The following is a 17,239-nucleotide window of genomic DNA, read 5'->3' as shown; positions in this document are numbered from 1 at the left end:
AAAAAAAAAAAAAAAAAAAAAAAAATTTTCAAGTGTTTTAACTTGTATTAAACCCCCTGAGACTGACATTGTTGTATACGACAGAAGAGGCACAGTTTCTGAAAGTTAAATAAGTTTTGAACCATAAATTGTTGACACTTACTTTTCCCCCCTGGAGGCACTTTGTTTTGCTGTTCGAATGATACTATACACACCTTCATAGCCCTTATGGAAGCTTCTCTAGTGGAACTTGTGTGACTTTGTCACACACAATTCTAAGTCATTAGTGTTTACTGTGCCACACATACAACACACATTCAGATTCCATGTCTGTTTAATTTTTGTTTGGTCATTAAAGTCCCATAACTTCTCATAAATACAAGTGACATTACTGTAGCATACATATTTTTTAAGCCTAGGTTGTCCTTAAAAAAAGGGTGTTTAGAGCTAGACTGTGCACCACAGAGTTGACGTTTTATTAGCTTTTCTACGACAAAATGTCCAGGCAAGACAAAACAGCTTGGGCTGACAGGGTTAACAGGTAACAATGTGATTTATTAGGTTGTACTGCCATTAAACTCACCTAATGAATATTCATCATTTCAGACACAAAAAGTACACTTACATGTTGGATGACCTTTAGGACTGGTGGTCCAAAAATATTTTTTACAAAGACATAACCAGTTAAAAACTTTATATGTATTTAATAAGTATTAGGGTCATAAAGTGGGTTGATGTATTAATATGGTAAAAAAAATGACACCAATGAAGGAACAGTATTGTGATTATTGGAATGCAATAACTTTTCATAATTAAATTAGGCCACACTCACCCAAAATGGCTTCACAGTTCGAGTTCGGGCAAAAGAGGAGTATTGAAAATTATAATATACTAAAAAAAAAGTCACAGTTTAATACGTTGAGTACCATTACTAACATATAAACACTGACCTTTCTTAGAACATTAACATGGCCCAAATGTTGCTGAGCTTGAACACATGATGGAGTATGAGTGAATCAGTTCATACACTGTGTAATAATGTCTGAATTATAATTTTTTTTCAGTTTCAACCTCATTACGCACATTTTCACTGCTGTCTGAAGCCATTTACCGCCGTTGTGCGTGCACGTCGTCAACGGCGTTGGTGAGTGGTGATGCTTTCCAGATTCTGACTGACTGCTGACACAGGCACGCACACTCACACTCAGAAGCTCACACATAATCACACAACCGCAAAGTCAGACCCCTTCTGCTGTCACACATGTACACTAATTTTTACACACATTCTCGGGCCAACACAGGCACACACTCAGACGCCCATGTCAAACTACGCCAACTGCAGCGGAAATATGGAGTTCATTTTCAAGGCGCTTACCGTTTCCTCAAGGAGAAATCCATCTCAAATGTTGCCGACTTCATTGATTTTGAAAGACAAACCAAGCCATCAGTTGTGTTTTGTTTATCAGAGAGTGATACGATGACTACATTTGAATCAGCTCACAGTGCATCCAGCCAAGGCCAAAGGAGGTTTTAAGAGCAGCGTGCCAGAGGCCTGGGCTGGGGGTGGGACCATGTGCAAATACAATTATTGTGTTATTATTGCAGAGGCAAGATAGCACTAGCCTTTCACTTTGGTAATTGAATCCAAGAGAGAAGCTAATTGGTTTTCAAATGGAGCATTAAGAAACAAAACCAAGGACTTCTGATAACAAAAGAAAGTGTGTCCAGTGATTGCAAGTGCAGGGGTGAGGAAAAAGTGATTAGAAGAGACAAGATTAAAAGGAAATTGCAACATCGTTAAAATATTTTGTAGGTAAATTAAAACCCAAATCAAACATGCCACATAACATCGATGCTACTGATAAGAAAAATCAAGAGAGCTTGAATAGAAAAACCCAGTCCTGACCAGAACTCCAACAGTATTTACAGTATTAGTAGAAAAAGAAGTCCATCTGTCCAGCAGTCCTCACTGCCCTTCACAAGTCAAGTCTGTCTGCAGATAGCCCTGCTTTTGATCCTGACACAGGCGCTTACAAAGTCAGCAGCAGCGTGTGTGGGCCATGGCCACAGCTTAGCTATACATGCACACACACATCAACAATAGCCAGAGTCTGCAGCAACTGGGGCACCTTCCCACAGTAACTGCACTGCACATGTTGTTAGCTTCATGACTGGTAGCTCAATCAATGAGCTGTTGGGCTTTTTAAAAGCCATGTTGAGTTTTTAAGCGAGCGTGACCGGCATGCGAATTGCTAAAATTCATCACTTGACTTCCAGTTTGGGAAAGAAAGCTTCTCCATTATTAACTCTATACAATTGCATAATCCTATGCACAGTTTTATAACATTTTGAACCTTAATATCAGTATTTGGAGCTTTTCATAACCTGTTCTTTGACAAAGGCTATATTAAATCTATCTAGTTAAAACAAGAAGTTTACATACACTGCATTAAAAGACAAATAACCTTACCCCATACAGTATTAGCCTCTAGCTGGGACCCTCTTCTTGCAAAACTCTTCAAATTCTTTGTACAGTACAATAACAAAAATTAAGCATACACTCTTTTAATATCTTAGTTTAACTTACAGCAAATACTTTTAAATGCCCATTTCATTTAATGTATTTTGTATCAACAGACACAATTTCTGTGTTAACAATAATCACCAGGGATAGTAAACATGTATTTTACAATTTTCTCTCATTATTTATTCATTACTTCCAATACATCCTCTAATTTTTATACTGAACGATCAGCATGGATGATTTTGTTTGGTTTTCCCCTCCTTCCCTCTTGGTTTCAACCCCTGGGGATTTTGAAAGACACCATCTCAGGAAACTTCTACAGGCTTATCTTAGATCCCGCTCAGGCCTTCCATAATGAAAAAAATGACTTTATAGAGCCACTTGTACTCACTCAGTCCAGATCTATGACAGATTTTAGGGGTTATCTGAGATGGAATATATCTCTAGATTTAGTGGGTTATTATGACACATATGTTTGTAGTAACTGGGCCTTTTTCATCCTTATGCATGGTGTTACTCATGGAGGATCAGCTGGATCAGACAGGACACGCTTCCATATGAAGAAATGAGCCAAAACAATGAGCCACTCTGAAGGCAAAGTGCCGCTGTTTAAACACATATTTAAAAGAGATGTTGGTTGTGATGCATTTTTTTCTCTGACCCAGGCTAGAAAAAGAATCATTCAGTTTTATATAGTATAATGTAAGCTCTAATATAGACATGTAGTTATTGTCTTTAAGGGAGCTCTGTTGATAGCTCTGTCCCATGTTAAGGATCCAAACATTGCTTCTCCACTTTCAAACTCCCTCCAGAAGTCCTGCTTTTCTGAGAGGACAGGCAAACACAGCAGGCTGAAGTTTTCTAAGGTGATGCATAACAACCACACTCTTAAGAAAGCCTTCAGCACCTGTTGCCGAGGCTCGAAAGCAACAAGCCCTGTTGGAGGAGCTGTCAACTGACTCCTCTGGGACTCTGAGGGATTGGGTGAGAGGGCCACGGTCCACTAAGTGTGACTGGCTGGAGATGTGGAGCTGACTGGGGGCTGCCCCTGTATGCCGCCCTTCTTCCCATCCTTCATGTGGAAACCGAGACAGGAAAAAACAGTACATTTCCTGGCTGACTTGACGGCTCATGCTGCCTGAGCCTTCGTTTCACCTTCTGACAGTTGTCACGGCCCAGCACCGAGCTGCCATTCTCCTGCACCTGTGACTGACCAGACTAAGCAGCTCCCTCTGGCTTCAATAAAACATGGAGCATACCTCAGGAAGGGGATGGAGTGGATGAGAGCTAGCTTGAATTGTTGAGTGAGAAGCTGTCTATTGTCTCTTTACTTCCAGCTCATCCCATTTTTCTGGCCTTTGGACCATGTAACATTAATTTTAGTCGATTCAAAAAAGCTTGTAAAGGCTCCTTAGCAGAACAGCTTAGTGTTGTCAAGACTGTTGTTTATCGTTGACAATTATGTGGCATGAGTGACAGATATTATCCAACAAATTCTTGCACCTAATCCCACCAACTCCATTTTTTAGCATCAGGCTTTAACCACATTAATACTAAGTTGGTGTTTGGTTGCTCTTGATAGAGTACTTTGGAAGTCCCTTGTAAGAATGCACCATAATTCTCCACCTTACAAGGTAAAGCATTACGTTTTGAGTGTTTTGAGCTAGAAGTGCAAATGTCCTCTAGCTATTATTTGGGCTACATAGGACTACTTTTTCTTACCTTTGCAAACTACCATATTTAACTATCTTTTCTCTCGTTGATCATTGGCTGCCCTTGATTGGTCACTACAGCCAAGAAAACAATAGAAGAAGAGATTGGAGCATCGTGATTGGGAAAAAGGCTAACGGGAAGCTGCTGTCTTTAAATTCTGTTGTCAAAATGGTGACCTGATAGGAACTTTGCTAAGTTTTTTTTATTATATAAAACGTAATAAATATTCAAATTATCATGGATTTAAAACAGACTGAAAATATTCTGGAAGAGATTCCATTAGTCGTCTGCGGATCAGCAAAAAAGTGAGCTTCTGATCACAGCTTGCTTCATAGATCTTTGCGTGTGCGACCGCTTGGGATTGTCGGCAATCCAGGGGGTTGCCGTTATTGACATGAAACTGTAGGACCTGGGGATCAAACCCCTGCCTTCTGATTGAGAGTCAATGGACTCTACCATTGAGCTGCAGTCAAATAAACTTAACTAAATTATCTGACCAAGTTTATGAAACCAGAACTACTTGGTTTGATCAAGGAAGAAGTATAAATTTAATATACTGAATATGATGTTAAGGAGGTAAGCCAGGAAGTAAACCTCTTAAGATTAGTAAACATGCACTTATTTTCAGTCAAAACCCAGCCCCATGGCAGGAAGTGGTATTTGTTTGACACATCTATCGCTCACAGCCATCATCCTGGTGAACATTTACACCACTGTGTTGCCTGGCTTTGACGCCCAATCCAAACAGAGGAGACCATCCAGAAATGACACTACCGAGCGCCCACAGAGTCATATTTTGATGACTTGGGCCGATTATGAAGCTGTATCTTCAATGAGATTTGAGTGAGAACAGACTGCATTTGCTTGATTTTACTATGTTACATTACCATGGCATTATGTAGTTTCAGGAACATTTCAATAAGGTTTCCAGGCTCGTTTTACCCTCCCCACATTGAGCATCTTTCTCATACCAGCTGTGTCTATTCATCTCCCCTTGGGTGGAGGACCCCTAACTGTACAAAGCCATGGGAAAGGCCCTGGAAAATTCATGGAAACCGACATGAGAATCTGTGGGGTGCAGAGCTTCCAACTCTGAAGAATGTGTGCGCCACATTTTCATGGCTAATCAGTCTGAAGTGCACTGGATGGCTTACAATGAGCACGGTGAATTATGCACATTATACCAGTAAGCTCCTGTAGAATGCAGCCGAGCTGTCTGGCAGCTTTTCCACGAGAATATCAATCAGAGCTGCTACAATATGATGACAAGTCCAGCTAGAGCAACACGGAGGAGATGATTCAGGCGCTGAGTGATTTTACAGCCCGTGGAGGGAATTTTGCTGCTGACTGGCTTTGGTTAAATACGTGGTCAGCGTCACAATCAGGGCATGTCTGCACAGAGAATATGCAATGTCTGATCAATATTTTAGGGAAATCTCAAACAGTGTTGTCCTTTATGTCAATTTTACTAATTATCAAAGATATGTATGTCAAATAGTTGGTGGAAAATTCAAGCCCCAGCAGTGTCAGAAATCCACATTCAACCTCACATTGAAATCTCTCTCCCATTAGCATGTCAGACATGTTCGCATTTGATTTAATCTTTCTTCATTATTTATTTCAGACAGTAAAACATACATGAGCCCAAGTGCTTTGCTCAGTAATCACAGTTTCCTTTCAGGGCAGCTTTGCTCATTTATTTTCGCTATTTGTTCCTTTTATTTATGTGTTTTCTACTCCATCTGAACCCCAATTCCTCTACTCAGCAACCCCCTTTTCCGACCACATCAAGCAGAAGCAGGGTCGTGACAGAATTACAGTGGGCTGGCAGAAAGGAGAGAGGGGGGAAAACCAAGGAATTGGACGGCAATTATGATCAGAATGGAGGAAAAACAGTGACATAAACAAAAACAGTGGAAAGCGCAAGGAGTTGTTAACAGACCTTTATAGAAAATAATATAGCATTGTTGGGATGTGGGAAAGGCGGGATTTCTCTGTGTTAACACCACATGGAAAATTACAGTATCAAGCCAACCCCAGAGGAAATGAGAAAAGACAAGGGAACAAACAGAGATTAGCGTGATTATCCGTCATGTGAAGAAAAACTTCACTTTGGGGATTATGTACAGGCTTTTTGAACACTACTCTGGAAACCTAAATAAAAGCAACACAGTATATTCCAAACCACGTATTAATGCTAAACCTAGAACTGGAGATGTTGTCCAAAGTTCTGTAGTTTAACATCTTTGGATAACACGTTGAATCATGAAGGCTCTGATGATAAATGGTATAATGGACTCAAGCTTGTATACTGCTTTTCTGGTGGTCTAAGAGATCTTTTTACCCAACTGAACACCTACACTCCACATTCACACACTGATGGCTAAGGCTGTTATACTATAGAGTGGCTACAGTATTAACTAATCCCATTCATACACCACTGATAAAGCAGTGGGAGCAATTGCAATTAAACTTTTTGCCCAAGGACACATTCGGTGAGCAGAAGTTCAGGATGGAATCCTAAACCTTCTTGTTGAGAGACAAGCCACTCTATCTACTGAGCCACAGTTGACCAGTTAAACATAAAACATAACATGGACCCTTTATCAACAATACTATCAAGAAAAAAGTCTTCAAATGGTTAACCCCACCTATGTCTTTGCCAATTTTGGTAGTAGCAGTTGGGTTTAAATGACAATTTTTAACTACTTCACCATAATTTTCCTGTTTCCTATACATTTCCAGGAGTAAATAAGTCCAGACGTTGCCACCTCATATTATAACAGTTTTTCAGCTGTCAACAAGCACTGCAAATTCACAAATTGAAAACAATTTTCAAAATGTAATATCAAACACAGACCCAAAGGGGGAAAAGCATTTACATTCACCTTGGGCATGTTCAGATTAAAATCTTTCCACATTACATCTCATACCATCACATGAGGCACATGTGGGGACTAATGACTAAACATCAGATATCATCTTGCTCATTTCTACCAATATTTTCTACTTAAGGACCACAAATTGATCCTCAAAATTTTAAGTTATTATTAATTCTGTAGATAAGATGCTAAAATGAAGCTACCTTAGCTAGCTGATCTCTCCATTTCTTAACCTCCTGAGATGCCAGCTGTTTTGAATACAATTTTAGTTTCTCCCACTTATTTGGGATAAGAGGCACCTGATGAATGTAAAATATATGTGTTGTCTTTGAAAAGGAAACAGTTTCCACAAAAAAAAGATGTCCAAATTTCCAAAATATATAAAAAAAGTGTAAAATTCTTCAACTTTCTGAAAAAAAAACCTAAAGATGTAGATCAAATTCTGCCCCATAGTTCAAATACAATTCAAATCAAATTCCCTCAAATTATCTAAAACATTCCTCCCAGATTTCACTGAAAATTGCAAAAAAAAATTCTTAACAACTTCCCCAAAACTTGCAAACATTTTTTTTTCCATGTTCCAATATAATTCAGGAACTTTTCACAGTAAATTCTCCCAAAATTTTTACTTAAATTCCAAAAATAGTTGCAAATAATTCTCCCAATTTGCATGGAAGTACTGGAAAAACATCATTTTGAAAAACATTTCGAAGGAGTCCAACAGTTCATTTTCAGTTATTTAAAAATAAACCAGGTTAGTGTGCATGTGGCTGTGGAGTACCATGACTCCATAGACTCCCTGTGAGTATCTTCTTATATCTTTTTACCATGCAAGTTTGAAACCCTCAGAGTTTATGGGTCTTTGACTTCTAGACCTCTAAACTTCCAACTCAATCACTACAATTCCTGAGCGAAACAAAAGGGGCATTAATGTCTTTCTTTCTGCTTTTGATATTCAACTTTTTACTTAAAAAACTACAAAAATTTTCCCTTGATATATTATATTCAGACATTTCCGTCTTCAGTAAACTAATAGGGAACCAATAGACTAACCAGCCCAAGTCAAGAAGCCACTATACTCAATCTTTGCATTAAAGCACTGTATCCCATTTCTCTCCACAAAGTCTGCTGCCAATCACTATAATTCAGAACCAGTTATAGCCTGGATTACTCCCTGGCTGTCTCAAAAAACACCTGCTAGACTAGACACACCAAGCAGCAATGAATTAAAATATCCCCCTGCACAGTGTGACACAAAAGAACTGGCGTTGCCCAAACAGACCTTGCAGACGTGACACAAACCCTATCCATCAGTCGCTTTGGGAGTCAGACATCCACATAGCAAAGTCTAAAAACCTGCTGAGGCTTTTGTTACCTTGATGCCATTCACAGACCAGCTAAATCTTCAGCTAAGATTTGGTTTTGGCAGAAGACTAAAACTAGGTTCCAAAAGACTCTTCCAACCTTTACATACCAACGTTTAAATTCTTCTCAGATGGAGCTGAAAAGCTCGACACATTAGAAACTCAAACCAGCACATGTCTGGATGGAGGTCTCTCCGAATTAAAGCAATTCTAGCTGAGCACATTTCGAGGAGCGAGAAAACCCTCTCGGGTTTCAGCTGTCCGCCAGCAGCATAGAGCCACTCTGTGAAGCGAACGTGACGGGTAGGCCAAAACGTGGGCCGCCCTCACACAGAGGGTCCACAAGAGATTTGAGGGGTTAATCCTGTTTCAAACAAGTGAGGTTTAACCCCCGTCAACCCTACCACCAGGGCTGCTAAAGCTACCACCCAAAATGAAATATCACAACTTCTCACATACACACAGACTATTAATTTGTCTCTAGCATATTTCTACACTCTTCATGGAGGATTTCAATGTGTCATTTGTTTGGTGTTACATTTAAGCAGCTGTTTCAGTGGTCAGGCAGAAATGTTGACAGCTGGCAGCCTGTTGTTCCCTAAACCCACAGCTTTACAAAGTTTAATGATACCTATGACTAATATGCTTTAATATACACACTAAAGTACACAGCAGGTGATGTGCAGATTCACAAGGTCAAAAGATTTTAATATTTCGGCCTTACCTGCAAGCACATCTACATATAACATGCAGACATGACCAGGCAGCTGATCTGGCTTTTCTCATAGTCAGCACTGCTGGAGTGTTAGCCCATCCCCTCAACTCCTTGAGTCCATACTCCCATAACTTCTTAATGGTGTGACTGGCCACTTAAAAACTATAAAGATGCCTTATTGAGCTGTGTTGGTGGGAGACCAACAACTCCTCAGTGCATTTTAATACCATTTCTGGCACTTAAGAGTGATTTGCAGTTTCACTTTTTAACCAAACAGGGGAATACATTCTCTTCCATTTCAGTCAAACATTTATTCAACGGTGGAATTAAACAGACTGAAGCAAACATCTTTTAACGACACGGTGTCATGAGAGATAATTTTTGCCCATAATATCACAATGTATTCATAGACTCACCTCTTCAAAGACAAGAGCTTGATCAGTCAGATCCCAAGCTGTAGAGTATGACTAATCAGCTATCACTTTATCATCTTACCTTTGATAAGCAGAGGGCACCAAAAACCCAAGGTTAAATGATCAACATGAAACTTATAACTTCTTGACAAGGTAACAATCCTTGTCCAAAAACATTTTGTTTCTTGAATTTACAGGTAACTTTAAATTTTGGCCAGGTAGTTGAAAGAAAGAAAGTCTATGAAAGATGTTAAAATGTTTTGCCATTGTGAGACACCTTTGTGCCACTGTTGCTGCTGGATAGCTCAGTGATTTACATCACTTGGTATAGGAAATTAGGGGTTCAGCATCCAGTCTGGGCCCATGGGCGAGGTCCCTTACATCATGAACACCTGTCCAATGTGCATCACTAGCCTCACTGAGCCCGGAAGTCAGTCTATCAAGAGCCACCACACAAATACTGGTTAAGGAAATGGACTCAAATCAAGGTCCCAGAGTCTGAGGGAGATCAGAGAGCCACATGACGCAAGGTGCTTGAAGTCCAGTGTTGTCAGATTCAGTCAGTGATGGTTTAAGGGGCCATGTCATCTGCTGCTGTTGGTCCACTGTGCTTTATGAAGTCTAGAGTCATGCTTCCATCTGCTAAGAAGCTTTATGGAGATACTGATTTCCTTGTCCAGCAGGACTTGGCATATACTCACAGGGAAGCCAAATCTATCAGAAACTGGTTTGCTGACCATGGTGTTACTGATTGGCCAGCTGGCCTGACCTGATGACACTAGACTCAACAATACAAACAAGCTGAAGGCTAAATAACCTGGGCTTCAGAACAACCTAGCAGTGCCATAGACTGTCTGGCACCATGCCATGTCACATGGATGCAGTAATTTGAGCTCCAACAAAGTACTGGGTGCATGAATTCGGTTAATTTATGAATCCCTTTCATGAATAGTGTTTTTGTGATGTTCTAATATTTTGAGATAGTGGATTTTTGATTTTCATTAGCTTTTCATGCATATATGGAAGTTAGACTTTCTGAATTAAATGAAAAAAATAACTTATTCATGATATTCGTCATGATTTTTTTAAATGTATACTGTAGTTTTAACTCCATGAAGGGCAGCTTCTAAAGCTGTGCCTACAGTCTGATCAGTTGTTCATCTTCAATATCACATGGTTCATAATGATGACAACACTGCAGGGATGAATAGAAAACAGTATCTTGACACAGAATCAAAGCTGGTGTGTGTCACAACACTTTGATATGATTTACCATTCTGAATCTATATCTATATATGCATTTGTCTGCACACATCAATGCCAGCTCTGGCTATGACAGGTTTGCATGCATGTTGGATAATTATATAAGCTGTACATTGTGTGTAAAAGACAATGAGTTTACCTGTCTTTATTAATGTGCCCACAAACTCTAAGCCTGTGCCTTGTGTCAAAGCTCCAATCTGTCACATCTTTAAGGAAACCATTTGTCACACAGTTCTCCGGTGTGTGCACTAAAGGCTACCTTAATTGCAGTTGACATTTAAAATGAAAAGTTTGACAAGAAATTCTATCCATCAAACCACCTCCATTCAAACTGAGCAGAGGGAAGTCTTTGTGACTGTTAATATGCTCTACCTTCCAAGTTGTCAGTCTGTAAGTTTTCCTGAGGACTCTGTAAAACTGTGTTATAGAGAACAAATCAGTTAATAGCTTCTTTATGGCACATCCTAAATGCCTCATTTAAAAAGCTTTCAACTCAATAGCGGTCCTCCCATGTGGCCTGGCTGCATACATAGATAATTAACAGACACTCTGCCATATTAGCTTGAATTAGGAATGAACATTTCTATCATCTATTTAGTGTTTGCAAATCTTTGTTCTGCAGTGCAGTAGCACTTTGTTTCTCCACTCCCTTTGTGCGTTTTCCACAAAGATAGAATTTGTTTTGTTTGCATGAATTCTTCATAAGGCTGCATATTGACTCTGCTAGATAGAGAAAAATCCACAGACCAGAGGAGCAGTTAATAGTTTAAATTATCATCAAAATGCTTCTCCTTTGAGAGACTGAAGATAACAGTGAAGCAGTAAAATGTCATAGTCTCCCCCAGTCCGTTGGCTGCTATGGCAAATTGTCACCTGTCATGTCACAGATGCTGCAGCAGGGAGAGACACAAATAGACACAAACTAGAGGGGAGATAGATTTCACCCTGTTGGGTTTTGTTTGCAAACAGTGTTGTACAGGTGGCAAAAAGGCTGGAAGTCTGAAACATCTAAAATTTTTATTCCCATGACTTTAAGAAAACAAGTAAATATTTCTACATAAAAATAAAGAGAAATGTACCATTTACAGACTTTTTCACAGAGACTGAGTTGCAGTTTGAGTTGACTGACATTTAGGAGCTAGTGTTGCTAGGAGACCAGCTGTCAAGTTCAGTAATTGGCTGCTGACTAGAAGCTGTCTTGGGTGTTATCAGTCCAGTGTCCATGGAGTTTATCAGTTGTAATTTGTCTGTATCATCTGAGGGTTGATTGACCCGTAATAATACCTCAACACTGGTGCATGGTTGCTGTGGTTGTTGTGATCTTTGCAAAGTTCCAGGAGAAGCCAACATTATGGCCAACCAGCTGACTGCTCTTACAGCCGATCACAGCGCATTCTCTTAACAAGGTGGTCCACTTCACATCGATTCCTGCTTCATCAGTGCCAATCACATCACACAGCAAAGCTACACCTCCACCATCCCAGCCTTTTTGATTTAACCTAACGCTTTTGTTGCAGCTTTATATTTACGTTCATGCTACTATAGAGTGGACTGCTGCTGAACTAAATTATTGACAGGCATTGACATGTATCATATGGGGAATCTCTGGCAATGCACTCACTGGAAAGTCAAAGTCAGGGAGCATCTTTTGAGCAGATACTTCATCACCAAGTAAAACTTTATCCTTTCTGTAAAAGATGGTTAAAGCTACTGTAAAGTGAAATCCAAATTTTGTGTCTTAATACATTAGCTTTGTTGAAAAAAAGTAGCTGTAAAAATGTGAAAACACTGAGATTGAAACTGCAGCTCCTTGAGTGAAGACGAGGAGTCTTCGTCAGATTAGATATTAAAAGGCCACATGGAAAGTTGAATGACAGTAGTTTTTGCTACATTTTTTGGCCTTTCTAAAACTACTCTCACGATCCAGCTGAGAATACTACAAGAAGCGCGATTCATCCTGAATTAATATGAGCTTAATACAAGTTGAACAATAATTTACTTTACAAATTTTCAAATAAAAATGTGCAGTCTTTGGTGATTAGGCTCCATTGTGATGACTTCATGTACTGGAAGGGGCAGTTTGGCAACTGGTGGTGGTGTTGATGAGGGATAATGAGGATCAGATGAGGAGTAGACTTCTGAGAAGCTGGACCAGGAACCAATGAGGTGGTTTGAAGGAGAAGACTGAGGTGTGCAGGATAAGATGAGCAGAAGATCTGTAAGGATCTGGACTACATGCTGATGAACTGAATGGAGGTGGCTGGGGTGGAGGAGGGTTGCAGCATTCACACAGAAATGACAGGCTGACTGTGAAAGAGAGAATGACGGATTTAAAATATGACAGGTGTATGATGATTGGTCAAACAAGGTTGTGGCAGAATCTGATTAGCTTAGTACTTAAGAGGGTGAACTCCCATAATCAGCAGATCGCTAGAGCGGGAAAAGAGAAAGAATGGAGGAATGGCGAGATATGAATGAGTGGTGACTGATGAATGAGTAGAAACAGTCTTGCTGCTTTAACTCTTGCTGAGCTGCTTTTGTCAAGATAACTGTCAATTATGACGTTCCATATTTTTTTCCGTATCAGATAAGGAACTAACTCTGAAAAAAGAACTCTTGAACATGAATCAGCATGATGACAGCTAACCGGTTTGACAAAAATGTATTTTACATGTGCTGTGCATATTACACCACAGCTTTCAGCACTGTCATGTGATAGTTAAACCATCCCATGATAACCCAAAATCACAGGCTATAAATTAGGGTTATTTTAGCACATAAAGGCTACAGAAATCACTTCTGCAGATACATAAGTGAATATTTTGAACACCAAGACTATGGGCCTATTACTATTATGCATTATAACAGGATGCTGCTTCACAAATTAACATTGTATACATCTGAAATCCATGTCACAATCACAGTTACACATTAGACTCACAACAAATTATATTGACTTAAATAACCACCAAGGGGGCAGCAGAGCTGAGCATCCTAATCAATATGTTATAGCTGCATTATAACACAGCCAAAGCAAAACCAATGAAACATCGACAGCAGAGCAACATTAATCATTAAATTTAAAAGATATGACAGAAAGGAAATATGTTTGTAATGCCAGTAGTGATACATACATTGAATAACATTTATCAAAGCTGCTTGTTATTTATAGACAGTCCATAATGGTTGCTGCTGGTTGTCCTGAAAGTTTTCGAACAGACTAGTATTTCCAGGTGTCCTCCTGGTTCTGCCAAGGTTTGCAAGCCAAGTGCGATTACAAACACCAACTAAGTTGGTTGTAAATATGAGGCAGTTTCCCCTGGTGGGTCAGGGCTACTGTCTGTGGGGTTGGTTGACTATTTTTGTAATGTCCAGCTTTTCTTGAAACTTTCTTCTTCAGAAAGTCTTTGCCAATAAATCTGAAATCAAATCCATTACTCCTTTCTCTTTAGCCATGGTCTATTTAAAAGCTAAATCATAAAAAATCTTAACTTTTTTTTCTTACATGGGTCATTTCCCTTAAAACCCCAAATACCACAACTGGCTCCTTCCTACTTTAAGAACTGTGAGCTTACATTACTGACCAATCAGAACAAACAAAATTCTGACGTAAGAGAAGGCATGCCTGAGGCCCTTGACATTTATAAAATCTACTCATTATGTCTAACTAAGAATCTTACTGGTCCCAAGACCATGGCAGTCAACAATATTATCCTCATTTTCTGCAACTGCTGAGGGATTCAGTTTGAATCAGAAGGACTTGTGTAGATTTTTTATTGGCTTAGAGACACCACAGGTGAAATTTGATTGGATAAAGGCTTTAATTCAAATGAGCTTCACTGGAACTGGGGAAACTAAGGGACAGAGAGGTTGTGAAATTATGTTGATAATCTGATGATTCAAAAATCAGCATACAGTATTGACAGAAAATGTTTGATAAATAATAAACTAAAGTTTGACAAACACTGTATCTGTTACATAGAGGAGATGTTTTATGATGTTTAGGCTAAGAGTTATGCATACATTCACAATAATTATTGGTGTGACCGGGTTGCCTGGAGGTTAGCAAGTCACAGGTGTATCCCTGGAGGCTTCAAGTTGATCCCAGCTCCAGCTCTCTACTCGTCTCTGATTTATCTAAAGTTGAAACGATACTCCATGCTTATGATTCTGTATAACTTTCAGAAGCTGTAAGTCAGCAAAGCTTGTCCTCCAACCTTTAGGCTCTTACAATTCCTCACTTTGACAGAGTGCTTATTTGAGTTGGTTTTATCTGTTTGCTCATCCTCTGTTTCTCCTTTGACTTAAGACTTTCATGGACACTCTTTGAATCTTCTTCAGTCAGCCTATAGGCCTCCAGTCACTTTAGGTGAGCGTACCCTTGACACTGCTCTTTCTTCAGGGTTTATTCTCAAATCTGCTGAACTCTGCTAGATAATTTATGTTTCTGACCATAAAGCTATTTCTCTCAAGGTCTTGTTTCATACAGTAGCAGTAAAGCTACTTTTGTTTCATCTTTCATTTTCATTACAAACTGACTTCAGCCTTTATGATGACTTCTTAAATGCTTCTTTCAATAAAAAGAAAAGACGTTATGATCTACATTGACGACTTATTTACAGCTAACATGCAGAGCAGCAGGAATCTTATGCAATGCATAAACAAGATGGATTACATCTGTAAAGATATGCCAGTTAAAGGGAAATTAATCGAAGGTTGTGGTCATTAAGAGTAGATTTTAAAGAGGGGCATGTTGCTCAATAAAATTTGAATCCCTCAAAAAGGGTTCTATTTAAAGATTAACTAAATAGGGTTTTCGATCAGGTACTGCCCAAATCTTGAATTTAGATAAAAGTATGACGTAAGCAAGCAACAACAGGCTGGTGCAATTATGGCGGAAGACAGCAGCGTGGATGCTGCTAAAGCGCCTGTTTCATCAGAACTTGATGACATTTCTTTGTTAAAAGAAGAAAAAAGAACAGCAGTGAGTTGTTTTCTTTTCAAAAATGACAAAATTTGTGTACTGACATGTCTACATTCGCCATAGTTCATGTTATGCAGTTCTATATGGAGTTTACTCCTTCAGTAGGGGTGCAGCTCGGTAGCTGATACGTCACGTGTTTTGTTGCTCTGATTGGCCCATATGTGACCGACAGAACGTTCGTTTAATCACCCTCCGAGTTTTTTTTTCAAAGGCTCTGCCCTTTCCCAAATGCTGTCTATGAATGGTTTTCCAGATGGATGTGTGAAACAAATCCGTGTGAAATCTGTGTTTGAGATTGGATGGACCGATCAGTGATATTTAAGGAGAAAGATTCAGCAGCTGTGGGCGGGGTTCAACCATGGCAACCAGAGTAATGATCAGATGTACCTGTTGCCACAATCTTATTAGAACCGGACATTTCTCTATTAAAAGAACAGGAGAGTATCACACTGAAAGCTTTGCCCGGTGGAAAATACACTTTTCCCTTCTCTCCAACGTGTTTGGCAATAGATTGATTTACCAACTGGCTCCACTTGTAGTGAGTAATGATATCAGCTACCTGTCAAGCTTGCATTATTCCCCAATGCTGTGCACACCTACTATGCCATATGCTTCATTACCCTGATTGGCCCTTGATGAATGGGACAGAATGATCCTCCAATCTTCCTGCAAGATTTAAAAAAAAAATTCTCCCCTTTTCAAACATCGACTGTGGACTGTTGACCAGTGGATGTGAAATATATACAATGCAACGGATATGCGATCTTGTCTATCTTGTATGTCAGATTATAAGGCTCCACCAATCAGAGACATGGCTGTGACACATTAGATTGTGGATAGCGTTGTTATTTTCCCTGACATCACCCTCAGATCAACTTTTTCTGACAATCAGGTAGCTCTTGGTAGGTCTACCTTGGAGTGTGAAGAGAGTGAGTAGGTTAGTGTCTTATCCCTCTCTATGACGTTGCCCATGATGTTCAAAAGGCATTTTTTGAAACTCCAGGAGAGATATCCCTCAGATGAAACTCTAGGATTTAGTTACTTTTGAAGCTATAAAGAAGGTCAGGTCTTCCTCTTCTCCTACTTAGTCTCCAATAACTGTCACGACTCATTGGAGGGCAGTAAACTCTTTGGACCGCCTCTAGCAGGCTCCAGAACAGTCTCTTCTGAATCTCCCTATCAAAAGAACAAGGCCTCACAGTGTCAATGCCATCTCTTAAATCAAAAAAGCCTCTCATGTCATCAAAAATGTTTCTGCTCCTTCTGCTTTTAATTTATTCATTGTTTTTTTTTCTGTTTTCACCATATTTTGTTGGATTAAATCTGTTTTATTCACTGATTTTTAAAAGCTGGTTCTTTATTTAATGGGGGTGTAAATTTGGTAAACAGCATTCCTCTTTCT

This window comes from Cheilinus undulatus, linkage group 7 (genome assembly GCF_018320785.1).
Source record: "Cheilinus undulatus linkage group 7, ASM1832078v1, whole genome shotgun sequence".
In the NCBI taxonomy this organism is placed as follows: domain Eukaryota; kingdom Metazoa; phylum Chordata; class Actinopteri; order Labriformes; family Labridae; genus Cheilinus; species Cheilinus undulatus.
Note: the sequence above shows the minus strand (reverse complement) of the source record.